We start from the raw sequence: 15,907 nt of genomic DNA, 5'->3' as shown, positions 1-15,907 counted from the left end.
CACGTGGATCAGTGCTGTGGCCTCCTCAGGTCGTTTGGAGATGAAGGAATAAAGTGCAAAGTGTAAAAGTTTACTGAAGGCATCAAGCTGTATGGACGAGCAATGTGTTCAATGGAAAGGGAAACTATACAATGAGAACCATAGATACTGATCGTTTACACAGACGTTTCTTAAAAGGGAATTAATACTGCAAATGTACAACATGATATCTGGTTACCAAGCATAGCAAACAGGGTAATAGCATGAAAGTGAACTCATTACATAAGTTGGTTGTTGACCAACCGTTAACTGCATTGCCACACTGGAGTAAGACTTACTTTGACGGATATGTGTCAGTGACAACAAACATTGCAGGATAATTTCATATTTTCACCATGGTGCAAAATTGTAAAAACATTCTAAAATAACAGATTTATGATTTCACTAGAAAAAACGACCGAAGGGAATCTTCCCATTAGGTTTACGTTATCAGCAATATAAGGCAACCAGTGGAAATCTTAACCGTGTATAGGCAAGACACTACTATGTCAGATGAAATATTTGGGTATATCAGGAGACACGCATACAGAGATATAATGCTATTAACCAACTCTGGGGTGTGTTGTATCTTGATTTCAATCGAACAACGATTTGTTTCAAGTCTGGACTTTGCCAGTGGCAAAACAAAATCTGTCCTGAGGAATTATTCATTAAGGACACAACTTGGCGTTCAATGCCGTCTAATGAGACAACTTCCTTTTAAAAATTTATTTTTCAGAAACAGATGAGGAGACAAAAAGTAAGATTGATCTATTTCTCTAGCAAAACTTTGTTTCTAATCTATCCATCCATCCATCAATCCATCCAACCATCCATCCATCTTTCCACCCAATTAGAATAGCCAGTTTGAAATTAGTTGATTTGTTTCTGTACTTTATGTGCACTTTTTAACATAATTAGCAGAATTCCACTCAATTTTCAATTGCATTGACTTCAATGGAACGAAATACCAGGGGCCTAAAACATGCGCCCGACGGGTTACCACTCGTTTAACATTGCCGTCCAACACGAATTTCTACCCATAGTGTTTTCCTAAATCACTGTGGTTAGATAAATCAGTTTGCACACCTCACATACCGCACAGATCAATCAATAAATCACTGAGGGTAATTTTAACTTTGGGCAATGGGGTAAAATGGCCGATATCGAAATAGCCACCCATTATACACCATGCCTGAGTTTTCCTTCCATTGAGGTCAATGGAAGGCGAATTCGGCCAAGGTGTATAATAGGCGGGTATTTCAATATCACCCATTTCATATAATCGCCCAAACTTAAAATTATTCCCAATGAATGTAGTATAAAGGAGTAGCTCTTCATCGTTGTCCATCGTCCATATGTTTAGGATGCGAGTTCCATAGGAAAATAAGAATTGCAAGATGGAAAAAGACCAAGATCCACCTAGTTCACCTTTTATCATCTTGGTAGTCGCATGACACAATAATAATGGAGTTGTTCATTCATCATGGCAGATATGGGGCGAGCAGAACCCTAGTGGTGGAAAGCTTTGGGAACCATAGCTCCAAATGTATCGGTTCCTTCCAAGCATGCCACATTTACCATATGTTATACCTCAAATTATTCATATACTGAATCCTGAAATATTATTTTATAAAAGAAACCTAACTAACTTCCATATCAATCAATCAATACTATCTGCTTCCACCATCTCCCTAGTAAGCTTGCTCCATAGATTTCCCACTAGCTCATTAAAATAATTTTTCCACGGATTAGTTTTTAATTTACCCTCTTTCAAGTGTTGGTTGCGTCCTCTGGTTCCACTGTTCTGGACAAGGTGAAACAGTTTGTCATGGTCTATGTGATCTAATCCTTTTAGAATCCTATAAACGGCAATTATATCATTTCTCAACATTCTATTTTCCAGTGAGAACATGTCCAGTTTACATAATAGCTCTTCATAATCCAATCCCTTCATCGCCTCATTCATTCTGGTTGCTCTCTGCTGTATCTTTTCAATAGCTGCAATATCCTTTTTGCATTGTGGCGACCAGAACTGTACACAGTATTCTAAGTGTGGTCACACCAATGCTACATAAAGTGGCAAGATTACTTCACTATATTGGCTCAATGTTAACTTTTAATACATCCTGTTACTGAAACATGGTTTCAACAGAGGCAGGAATGGCAGCTCAACGTTCCTGGTTTACAGGATTTTTAGACGAGATAGAGAGGGGAATAAAAAAGAAGGGAGTGGCAATATTGATTAAAGAAACAATTAGGCTGTAGTGATGATATGTTAGAAGGATCGTGAAATGAGGCTCTATGGGTTAAGCTAAAGAACAAAAAAGGGGCAGTCACACTGCTGAGAGTGCACTTTAGACCCCCAAACAGTCATAGGGAGATAGAAGAGCAAATAGGTAGGTAAATTTCTGAGAAGTGCAGATAGTAGGGGATTCAGCTACCCTAATATTAACTGGGATACAATCAGTGCAAAAGGTACAGGGGGCGCAGAATTCTTAAATTGCATTTAGGAGAACTTTTTTAGCCAGTATGTAGCAAGCGCAACAAAAGGGGGGCAGTTCTGGATTTAGTTTTAGGGAATGAAGCTGGGCAGGTGGAAGGAGTATCAGTGAGAGAGCATTTTGGTGTTAGTGATCATAAGTCTGTTAGATTTAGCATAGGAGCAAAAGTTCTAAATTGAAGAAAGGCCAATTTTACTAAGCTGAGAAGTGATTTAGCAAAAGCAGACTGGAAACAGCTACTTGAAGGTAAATCAGTGTCAGAGCAGTGGGAGGCATTCAAGGGGGAGATTCAAGGGGTTCAGAATAAACATGTTCCCACAAAGAAAAAAGGGTAGGACTGCCAAATCTAGAGCCCCCTGGGTGAGAAAAGGCATACAGGGTAGGATAAGGCAAAAAAGGGAAGCTTATGTCAGACACCAAGAGCTCAATACTGAAGAAAGTCTAGAGGAGTATAGAAAGTGCAGGGGTGAAATTAAAAAGGAAATTATAAAAGCAAAGAGATGGCATGAAAAAATACTGGCAAGTAAAATAAAGGTAAACTCAAAAATGTTTTATAAATACATCAAGAGCAAGAGCATAACTAAGGAAAATGTAGGGCCTATTAGAGACCAAAAAGGTAACCTGTGCGTGGAGATGGAAGATGTGGGTATGGTTCTTAATGAATACTTTGCGTCTGCCTTCACAAAAGCGGGGGACAATGCAGAGATTGTAGTGGGCAAATTATTGGAATCAATTCTGAGGGACAGTATAAACCGTCATTTAGAAAGGCACGGATTAATCAAGGACAGTCAACCTGGATTTGTCAAGGGAAGGTCGTGTCTGACTAATTTGATTGAATTTTTTGTGAAGGTAGCAAGGAGGGTCGATGAGGGTAGTGCATTTGATGTAGTCTACATGGATTTTAGCAAGGCTTTTGACAAGGTTCCACATGGCGAATTGGTCAAAAAAGTAAAAGCCCATGGGATCCAAGGGAAAGTGGCAAATTGGATCCAAAATTGGCTCAGTGGAAGGGACAAAGGTTAATGGCCGATGGATGTTTTTGTGACTGGAAGACTGTTCCAAGTGGGGTTCCGCAGGACTCAGTACTAGGCCCCTTGCTTTTTGTGGTATATATTAATGATTTAGACTTAAATGTAGGGGGCATGATTAAGAAGTTTGCAGATGATACAAAAATTGGCAGTGTGGTTGATAGTGAGGAGGAAAGCTGTAGACTGCAGGAAGATATCAATGGACTGGTCAGGTGGGCACAAAAGTCGCAAATGGAATTCAATCCTGAGAAGTGTGAGGTAATGCATTTGGGGAGGTCAAACAACGCAAAGGAATGCACAATAAATGAGAGGATTCTGAGAGGTGTAGAGGATGAGAGGGACTTTGAAATACATGTCCACAGATCCCTGAAGGTAGCAGGATAAGTAGATAAGGTAGTTAAGAAGGCATACGGGATAATTTCCTTTATTAGCCGAGGCATAGAATATAAGAGCAGTGAGGTTATGCTAGAACTGTATAAAACATTAGTTATGCCACAGCTTGAGTACTGCGTACAGTTCTGGTCACCACATTACAGGAAGGATATGACGGCACTAGAGACGATAGAGAGGAGATTTTTACCAGGATGTTGCCAGGACTGGAGAATTTTAGCTATGAGAAAAGATTGGATAGGTTGGGGTTGTTTTCTTTGGAACAGTAGAGGCTGAGAGGTGATTTAATTCCGGTGTATAAAATTATGAGGGGCCGAGATAGAGTGGACAGGAAGGACCCATTTCCCTTAGCAGAGGTTAATAACCAGGGCCATAGATTTGAAATAATTAGTAGAAGGATTAGTGGGGAGCTGAGGATTTTTTTCACCCACAGGGAGGTAGGGGCCTGGAACTCACTACCTGAAAAGGTGGTAGAGGCAGAAACCCTCATCATATTTTAAAAGTACTTGGATATGCATTTGAAGTGTCATAACCTACATGGCTATGGACCAAGTGCTGGAAAGTGGAATTAGGCTGGGTAGCTCTATTTCGACCGGCACAGACACGATGGGCCATTTGGCTTCCTTCTGTGCCGTAAATTTTCTATGTTTACACATTATAAAAAGGATAGAGAGGCACCGGGGAAGGTGCAAAAAAGATTTACTAGGATGACACCAGAACTGAGAGGTTACACCTTTCAGGAAAGATTGAACAGGCTGGGACTCTTTTTCTCTAGAAAAGAGAAGACTGAGGGGTGCCTGATAGAGGTCTTTAAGATTGTGAAAGGGTTTAATAGGGTAGACGTAGAGAAGATGTTTCCATTTACAGAGGAGACCAGGACTTGGGGCCATAAATATAAGATAGTCACTAATAAATCCAATAGGGAATTCTGGACAAATTTCTTCGCTCAGAGAGTGGTTAGAATGTGGAACTCACTACCGCAAGGAGAGGATGAGGCGACTAGGAACGATGCATTTATGGGGAGGCTAGACAAACACATGAGGGCAAAAGGAATAGAAGGATATGCTGATAGGGTTAGATGAAGTAGGGAGGGAGGAGGCTCATGTGGAACGTAAACACCTGCATGGACCTGTTGGGCCGAATGGCCTGTTTCTGTGCTGTACATTCTATGTAATTCTATGTAATCCCAACATCTGATTTATTTCACTTACTCCCACCGAGCATTGTTGCCATAGTTTCAATTTATCGTCAATGATGACACAGGGATTTCTTTCATTTTCCGTGCACATTATCGTCTTTCCATTGAACTGATAGTCCCTTCCTGGACTTTTTGTTACCATGTGAAGCACTTTGCATTACTCCACATTGAATTTCATCTGCCACCTGTCTTCCCAATTTCCAAGTTTATTCAAATCCTCTTGTGGCTAGTGCTGTTCAGCTTTGAAGTCTACCTTACTTTCTCAAAGAACTGTACACACAATAGGTGAATTATCGGTGAGGAAATGAGTCGACCTGTATTAAAAGATCATTATTACTTGTGCATTGTGATGGCTGATCCAGTTTCGTTATCACTAACAGATTTTCATAAATCATGCATTTTAAACCCACAGTTCCCACAATTTCATTCCTGTCTCCTTAATGTTGCTGTAATTCCTGGTTTTCTCCCCGTTTAATACAAAAATAAGAATGGTTTCCTCAACGTGTTTAGACTTCTACTTTTACTCTAATTAGCAGTAAACTTCCAGCGATGGCTTTCCTCTGGGTCAGACAACTTTAGATTGACTCTCACTCCTGTCCTGCATTGTCCCCTGATTAAGATGAGTGAAACTGTTCCTAGATGGCAGCAGTGGAGAGCTAGAGGACGAGGCAAATAATGGAGAAAATTAATAAATGTTACTGATTAATGACGGCGGTTCTAATTGTTCACCTGAGCCCACTGTACTTTCACATGGATCAGTGTTGTGACCTCTGTTATTCAGATCGTTCGGAAATGAAGAAATAAAAAGCAAATTGCAAAGGTTTATGCAATGTGTCACTGACATGGCAAACATTGCAGGAAGATTTCATGTTTTTCCAATTGGTAGCAAAATTGTAAAAACATTCTAAAATAACAGATCTATGATTTCTCTAAAAATAACGACCAAAGCGAACTTCGCTGCTAGGTTTAAGATGTCACTAACATATTCCAACCAGTGGCAATCTTACCCCAGTGTAGAAAAGATGTTACCAAGACAGATATAATGTTTGGGTGTAAAAGGACACAGAATACAGATATATATTATTAACCAATTCTGAGTTGTTCTGTATGTTGATTTCAAACGAAGAACAATTTATTTGTATTCTGGACTTTGCCAGTGACAAAATAAAATCTGTCCTGAGGAATTATTCATTACGGGCACAACATTGAGTTCAATGCTGTCTAATGAGACAACTTGTTTTTAAAATTTTATTTTTCAGGACCAGAAGAGGAGGCAAAAAGTAAGATTGCTATATTTCTCCAGCAAAACTTTGCTTCCATCTATCCATCCATTCTTCAATCCATCCATCCATCCATCCATCCATTCACCCACTTACCCACCATCCATCCATCTTTCCATCCAATTCAGTTCATTTGTTTCTGTACTTTATGCGCACGTTTTACCATAACTAGTGCTTTACCTCACGTATTGTTCGTATGTTTAGGGTGTGGGATACACAAAACCTAGGAATTGCTAGATGAAAAATGACCGAGGTCCATCTAGTTCACCTTTTACTATCCTGGTAGTCGCATGATAGCGGAGTCCTTACCATCATTGGACACCGAGATGGGCAGGCAACCTTTGTGCCCAGAGTTAATAAAGGCACATAGGCAGGAATAACATTGTATGATATCAATCCTCCATTTGCATGCACCAGCCCATTTGTCAGTCCTGCATTTGCATCCTTAGCAATGCTGGGTTCAAGGGATGCCCCGTGATGCTAAAGATGTCGGAGGCTCTTAAAATGTTAAAGACGAGCGTTTGCCTACTACAATTAGACTAATAAAAAGGGCAATTTTTTTCATCAAATATCTTCGGCCTCGCACCCCGATGTCCAGGTGTTTGGGTGTGCACATTATGCGACCATTCTCAAAGCGAATAGGAATTCCGATGGACATAAAAAGGGGATGGGGACTTACTCCAGTTTCCACTCTCACCTGCAAAGAATATAGGGGTAGAAATTCGTTTTTGTGCGGTAATGCAAAACGGGTGAACTCGCATGGGCGCCTCCTCGAAGTCAATGGAATTGAACCTCGGGTGAGGCGTATAACGAACAGCCGCTGTGGTACTGAGTTTCCAACCCACCGAGTCTTCATGTTGAAAACGTCTCACAACTTTAGCGCCTCCCAAGTTATTGCACTCAGACTGTGTTCTCCCATGAGTAAGTTTAAAAAGTTAATACAAAACCATTAATTCGGAAAATTAGATTTTTCTCAAGTGGAGAAGAGGATTTTCAACCCCTTACTGTTTCTGTTTTCAGCAGCAGATGTTAGATGTCAAGAGTTAGGTAAGAGTAAATTATTGCATGGTGTTCAAAATTGCCATGTATTGTTTTAGATGTTCTGTCAGATGACCTACTCCAAATAAGGGATGATTGGAGTCAATGCAATAGGACCGCAGGATCTGTACACGGTCAGGTTTGCCAGCAATCAATATCTAAAATGATTTTTACATCTTCTTGAATTTCTAACCAATCGAAACACACCGTGGGTAGAAATTCGTCTTGGGCTGTAGCGCTAAACGGGTGTTGGGGGGGATCGTATCGGCCGCCGGTTATACTCCACGCCCGATATTCAATAGAACTAAATATCACGCGGGGCGTATAACAAGCGGCGGCTGCCACACAGCCCGGACGAATTCCCTACCCCACCATGTAAGCAGAAAGAGATTTCATGCGGGCATTTACTGGTCAGAATAAAAACCTTCATAAATCTATAAAACTTTTGATGACAAGGAACATGTTTAACTAATTACTTACTGACTGATTAATCAGCAGATAATATTACGATGTGACTGTTCCAGGTCATTTACATAATCTCCTAAAATAACTGTACAGGGAGAAGAAGGTCTTTGGATACACAAATAGCTAATGTTCCCAAAGCACTTACTTCCATTTATTGTTGATAAATTCATCGCTAATGGAGGATAATTTTAACTTTGGACAATAGTGTAAATTGGGAGATATGGAATTAGCCGGCCATTACACACCACAGATGATTTTACCTGGAAATGCAAATCGGGCGTGGCGTATAAGAGATAGCTAATTTGATATCGCCCGTTTTACACTATCGCCTAAAGTTAAAATTACCCCCATGCTACTAATGACAGGGGAGGACTGCCTCAGTATATTGTCTGTGGCAACATCACTAGTGGATTCTAAAAAGACTCGTTTCTGATTTCACCAAAATTAATGATCAGAGGAACTCTTCCCAAACACATTCACGTTGTCTAATAACGCACCTGTGAAGCGCCTTTGGACTTTTTACTACGTCAAAGGTGTTGTGTAAATGCACGTTTTTATTGTTGGTTGTTCATGTTGCAACACACAATAACCAGAGGACTCTTTCCCCTCCCCACCCCATTCTGCATTTTGTATTTCACCAATTTTGTCATTATTTGTAGAAAAAAAGCTCAAAGAAAAAGAAGCAGGTTAGAGAAGGCATAACACGTTATATTTTTATGATGTTGCTTCATATGTGCCTTTCTCCTCCTCGTGGCAAAAGTGATGTGTATCGTGTCAGATGAACATGTACTTTGATATCATTTATTTTAAAAGACTTAATGTTTCCTTAATGGACAAAGTAATTTCATGCAATCATATTAAGCATCAGTATCCTACAGCCAGAAATGATGAATTGTGGTATCAGCTTGCGAATACTTAACATAGCTGCATGAAATGTCTTAATCCATTATTTTCAGAATAAAATCCTACAGTTTTAAAAGTTTATCATAATTTTGTGGCATTTGTCACATTTCTGTGACATTGGCATGGTATGAAGTAATACCTGCTCACATTACTTTAGATGTCAGTCGTGGTTCAGTGGCAGCTTCCCTCCCTCACATGCACCACCACCGCTGCCCCTCATGCTCACCCTGCCCACTCCTACTACCACTTACCACCTGACATCAAGATCCCACCCCCAACCTCATCACTCACCCTGACCTCTGCCACCCTTTCTCCCATCTCATCCTCCTTCTTCCCGCCATGGTCCTCCAGCTCGACCACAGTCCACAGTAACACAGTTCCTCTTCACTTGCCCCGCCTCCATCTCATCTCCAACCGCAACCCACGCCATGCTCTCGTTGTCAATTCCCACCAATGAACTGAGGACCAGAACAATGGCTGCCCTACGCCACCCACCCACCCACCCACCTAATCTCTCCCATCTTGAATGAAAGAACAAAACAAAAAAGAGCGAAGTGGAAGAAAACATAAACAAAATGAAAAGAAGCAACAGAATCAGAGGAAAAGCAGAAGACTAGAGAAAGAGACCACATAAAGAAATCTATCACCAAAAAAGACAACAGAGATTGCGTCCGGTAGCTTTCCATAAGCAACATCATGGGCGAACCATTAGTTTAGTTTAAACAGTAAAAGTTAAAATATATCACTAAGAAATTTCTTAAGACATGTTAAGCATTCACTACTGACGCAAGACATTGAGGTTTTCCTGGAACTATTAGATCACAGTGAATGCAGGAAAATCAGGCACAGGGAGGAGCGCACATCCCTAATGGAGCACACCCAATTTTCCATCAATATATTTAATTGGACAGAATTCCTTGCCTGATTTTCCTGTATTTGCTGCGCCCAGCTGATCCAATAGCCCCAGGTGCCGAAGCAGGAAATTCCATTCCCCGCCAATATTCTACAAATTTAAAAGGTGAAAACTTATAACAGCGTTTGTAAATCCTACCCCCTACCCAAAATCGGGGTTAAAATTGCTCTTTCTTGCCATAGGCATTGTGCTGATTGTATTGAGACAGTGCCCTACAGCTTGATGCCTTGTGATGCTGACTATGGCGGTAATAAACTATTACAAAAGATGTTCCCTTCTCTATTGTGACTTTATGTAATACTAAATTCTTTACTTATTTTCAGAGGTCTCTGATCTACAGAAAAAACTAGGTGAGGCAAACAACAGCTTGATGGGACCCATTAGGATAGCATTATCTGCTAGTTTAGTCATAGAATCTTACAACACGGAAGGAGGCCATTCGGCCCGTCATGCCTGTGCCAGCAATTTGTAGTGCAATTTGTACATTTGGGGGCAATTTTAATATAACCCGCCCATCGGGAAACTGACGGGATTGGATGCAATGCTGGTTTTACAACTCGCCAGATTTTACCCTCCATTGAAGTCAACAGAGAGTAATATTGAGTTGGGTGTAAAACTGACATTCCACCCGATTCCGGGGGATTCCGACCCAGCGAGTTCAGTTAAAATTAACGCCCACTGAGGTAGGCTGTGCTGCCTTTTGCTTTCTTGGATCCAATAAAAAATCCATTCCCTTCCAAATAGAATAGCCTACTAGGGTCGATGTACCCGCCTGGTGCGATGATAGAACCAGACTAACTGGGACTTCTGCCTTTTATTGGTATCCAACGTTGCCAGCAGCCACTACCATAATAGCAATGAGAAACCATTCATTCTGAGAATTTATTGTGATTCCCCCGCAACTGAAATGTCATTAATTTCAGGAATGCATAAACAGCATTCACAAGAATTGATTTTTATACACAGAGTGGTGAAAATATGTTGATGGTGCTGTGTTAAGAGTGTGTTGGGTAGAAATTCATTTTGGGACGGTAGTGCATAACAGGCGGTATCACGTTGGCCACCTTTTATGCACCCCGCTCAATATTCAGTCCCATAGCAGTCAACACAATCGAATATCAGACGGGGCATGTAACGGGCAGTCGATCCGATACCACCAAAGTTACTCTATCACTAGAGTGAAACTCAACTTCGGCGATGGTGCAAAATGGGCAGTAGCGGGGTGCCCGCCCATTATATGTCCCACATGATCTTTCCTATCTATTGAAGTCAATGGAAAGTAAATCCAAGAGAGTCGTACAACGGGCAGAAGATCGGATATCGGCCATTTTACGCCGTCGTGAAAGTTCAAATTACCCCACGCTGTTTAATTATTTGTTTATTCCAGGACTGAGCAAAGCAGCAAAGACCAAAAGTAAGAGTTTGGATATGGGTTGGATGATCAAATGAGTCTTAAGACCTAAAAGTTTTTGTCGGTGGCACTAATGAAAAAATGTTTAATGGGGGCAATTTTACCTTTAATCACCGGGCGATAAATGGGTGATAACAAATCAACAGTCCAATATTCTTTTCCACTAAAGTCAATGGAAAAGAAAGCCGAGCAGGGTATAAATCAGGTTGCCAGTTGGCTATCGCTCATTTTTTGCCCAACAATAAAATTTAAAATGACTCCCAATTAGGGTAATTGGAACTTTTGGTAGTAGTGTGAAATGAGTGATAGCAGATTGGCTTCCCAATATACACCTCTGCCAAATTTTGTCAATAGAAATGAATATCAGAACAGCAGTACAATGGGTGGCTGATCTGATATCGCTCGTTTTACACTATTACCAAAGTCAAAATCGACCCCAGTACCTTCCGTGATGAAGTGACAATCTTATAAGTGGGTATACAGTCTGCTCCTCTTAAATCAAATTTTTGGTTAATTCAAATTAATTTAGAGCAAAAGACTACTTCAAATTAGCAAGGATAGACTTTACTGGACATGCATATGTTGGATATATGAGATTTCTAATCAGCCCATATTAATGCTTGGTTAAGCTTATGAGCACAAGGAAAATGTGGAATATGCATGATCAGAATTAAGTGTAGAATGCATTAAGGACTGCATATAAAGTGGATCATACAAAGTAGACACATTACAGAAAATACATAAGCAAGGATTGAACAGTGTATATGTGCCCATAGAGATATGTTGATGCCAATAAAGCATAACATGCCATATTTAATCCACATTCATACCTTAGCATCCAAAATTTAAAAGTGGACACGTTCAGTATACCCTCGATTATCAAATGCCAAAATGCGGGTATACTAAAGGGTGTTTGTAAGGGATCACTTTTCACTTTCACCGCCAAGTGGAAAACAGCTGGTAGCAGATGGGCCGACCGTTTTACCTCACCTGATTGCCGTTTCCACGTGCATTGGGTAGAAATTCAATAGTAAAAGTGAAAATTCTTCCCCCCCCCCCCCCATATAACAGCAATGCAGCTGGTGATAGAGGACCAGGGGTTAGATCTTGACTTTATGCGATTGTGTAAAACGGGTGGTAGCGAGTGGGCAGCCCGTTTTACATCTCTCCCGATTATTATTTCCAGTGAAGTAAATGAAAACGAATAAACGGGTGTGGTGTAAAATGGGCGGCCCGTCCGCTACCGCCCGTTTTCTGCCCAGCGAGAAACAAGAAAATTGATCACTCTTGTCTCCAATATGCAGAGCAGAAAATAGCATGACAGGCCCCTGACTGTAAATTAAAGGAGGAGCACAGTGCACAGAGTTCAAACTACCTTGGGAGATGTAGGCGGTGTAATTGGACATGGGTGGCAACGCAAAACAGGTGGATTCACATTTGCGGACCATTATACAACATGCCTGATATTCAATTCTATTGAAGTCAATGGGATTGAATATCGGACCAAGGGTATAACGGGCGACTGATGCAATACCGCCCGTTTTCCATCTCTGCAGGTGTCTCTTTTCACTAGTTCAATTTTCAGCAGTGACAAGGCACAAAAGAGGCCCAGAAAAAAAGAGACAGGGGGAGAGTAGCAAATGGAAAGAGAGAGACACATGCAGAGAGAAGACAAGGGCGGGAAACGGTACTAAAGAGACACACAGACAGGCAGAGGGGTTTGTTTTAACTTTGGGCGATGGTGGGATGTGGGCGATATTCAATTAGCCGCCCGTAGTAAACCACGCCCGATTTCCCTTCCCATTTTACACTATCGCCCAAAGTTAAAATTGCCTCCCAGAGAGGGAGAAGCTGACAGAAACCAAGATAAATAGACAGAGTTGGAGATGGTTGGAGAGACAGAGGTGGGAGGGACAGATGGATATAGAGCTGGACAGAGATTGTTGGTACCAGCTAATATTGATTGTTCCGTTTCCATTTCTCCAGCTGCTATCAAATTCAACGCGTCCAACTCGGATCCACGATTCGTTGTGAATGCGGACCAGATCAGCGCCACGTGGGGCGAAGCCCCCGAGAAGCCCACTGACTCTCAGAAGATGTACCTCGGCACGTGGCGTTTGTGGGGTACTGAAGGGTTCACGTCTGGGAAACATTATTGGGAGGTGCTGGTGGAGACCGGCTCGGTCTGGTTTGTGGGCGTGTCTGTAGGCGCGTACAGATCGATGACGTGGCTAAAGTCATTGCCTAGCAGCGGATTATGGACTGTGATGCTGTGGAATGTCGGGAAAGAAAAATATTTGACCAGGACTTTTGGAAACACGGTCAATATTGTGGCGCTGCCGAAAATCGGAATTTACCTGGACTTTGATGAAGGGATAGTGATATTTTCCAATCCCGAAGACGATTCCGTACTCCACTCGATTGATGGGAATTTCAAGGAAATACTTTATCCTTTGTTCAGATTTTGTATTTCTGAATCAAAAAATCCAACAATCACCATAATCTAATGCCTCCGACATTGATTCCGTGAACAAGGGCACTGCACAGTGTGATACTGAGCCATTCAGTTGAGAAAGTTAACCAGCTTCCTCGCTTAGTTTGTATTGAGTTAACCGGTGTCAGCCAGGAGACAAAAGACACTTTTACATTTGGTGCTTCTTTAGTTTGGATAGTCAGCGAGAAGTGACATCCCAGTGCGGGGCCCCTCGTGCTTTTGTGGGTCTGCGATTCTGCCCATCAGGATAAGGAAGCTGGGTTTGGCAACACAAACATGGGTATAGCGCTCTTAACCCAAATCACAAGATCACCAAATGTAAAAGGGGATAAAACTGGCCTCAGGCACCTAGTACTAGAAACGAAAAAAATCATCCAGAGGTCCAAGAGATGGTTCTCCAACCTGGAGGATCACCCTTAAACCTCTAGATCATCCAGAGGTCCAAGAGATGGTTGTCCAACCTGGAGGATCACCCTTAAACCTCTAGATCATCCAGAGGTCCAAGAGATGGTTGTCCAACCTGGAGGATCACTCTTAAACCTCTAGATCATCCAGAGGTCCAAGAGATGGTTCTCCAACCTGGAGGATCACCCTTAAACCTCTAGGTAATTTTTTCCTTGCTACCTATTCCTTTGCCTTTCTTCCCCTCTCTGTTTATCTCTTTCTCACACACTTTGTTTGAACTGATAAATTCTACTTTGTATTGATAAAACCAATGGTTTCCCTGATATCTGCTGTTGGGGAGGATGCCTCCTCCTCTACCTATACCGGAAATTACAGGCGAGCTGCCCTCAATTTTCCACGCGAAACCGAAAAATCAGCGATTTACACCCCGCCTGAAATTAGTCTCCACTGAAGTCAACGGAGAGTAGCATTGAGCGAGGTGTAAAACCGGCGTTCCACCCGATGCTGTGGGATTCCTGCCAGATGAGTTAGGTTCAAACGACCCCCCCCTGATCACCAATCCATGCTGCCTGTGACCGTAGGTTCCCACTGGGAGCATGGAATTCCCCATAACTGGTCATATGATAATATTCACACCAGATCTTCTGGTTTTATTCGGGGAAAGAAAAACAGGCCCCATGCACAATTGGAGCAGACAAAACCTGCTTTCTAACAAAATAAATGTTGAGATCGTCCCTGCCTGAGAGTTAGTTAAAAATGTTTTGCATATCTCTTTCTCTGTTTCGTTCTGTTGCTATAGCTGTAGCTTACCAGCTGCTCCGTGAATGTGATAATGTCAGACCTCAGGTTCAGGTACAAGCCTGAGCCTTGCTGTTTGATATAACATTGATCAATATGTAGTCTATGTAACAAAATGGTGTGCCTGCATAGTACGAGGTTGTGTACTGTGCATGAAATGAGTGCATTTAGTTCATCAGATTGCTCAGTGCTTGCTTCAATAAAAACTGCTTTGATCCTCTTAATTAGTGCGTCCTGTGTTACGTGCAAGACTGGTAGCAGGAAATGAATATGAAAGTGGCGCGTGTGGTGAAGGCCCAACCTGAATATATTAGAACTTCTCTTACATTTACACTCTCTTTTACTCTCTGTATACCAGGCCTTGGTTATGATAGTTATACAATGTTATGGAACCGTTCTTAACCCTGCCTCCAGGGAACATGCGCACACAACCCAGCTGATTCCTGCTCTCATTGTGACTCCTTCCCTGGGTCCGCATTTGGAACCTTTTATGGTCTCACTGACTGAATCACCAACTTGCCGTGTGGTGCAATGTGGATGCAAACTGCATCTTACCATCACATTATAACCATCTTACATACAATGGTTACCATCTTGCCATCCCATGATAATCACTTGCACCCAATGATAACATCTTACCATCTTATGATAATCATCTTATATTCAATGATAACCATCTTACCATCTTATGATAATCATCTTACATTCAATGATAACCATCTTACCATCTTATGATAACCATCTTACCATCTTATGATAATCATCTTACATTCAATGATAACCATCTTACCATCTTATGATAACCATCTTACCATCTTATGATAATCATCTTACATTCAATGATAACCATCTTACCATCTTATGATAACCATCTTACCATCTTATGATAATCATCTTACATTCAATGATAACCATCTTACCATCTTATGATAATCATCTTACATTCAATGATAACCATCTTACCATCTTATGATAACCATCTTACCATCTTATGATAATCATCTTACATTCAATGATAACCATCTTACCATCTTATGATAATCATCTTACATTCAACGATAA

Source organism: Heptranchias perlo, chromosome 39 (genome assembly GCF_035084215.1).
Source record: "Heptranchias perlo isolate sHepPer1 chromosome 39, sHepPer1.hap1, whole genome shotgun sequence".
In the NCBI taxonomy this organism is placed as follows: Eukaryota; Metazoa; Chordata; class Chondrichthyes; order Hexanchiformes; family Hexanchidae; genus Heptranchias; species Heptranchias perlo.
The sequence above is the reverse complement of the archived record's forward strand: the minus strand, read 5'-3'. Positions refer to the sequence as shown.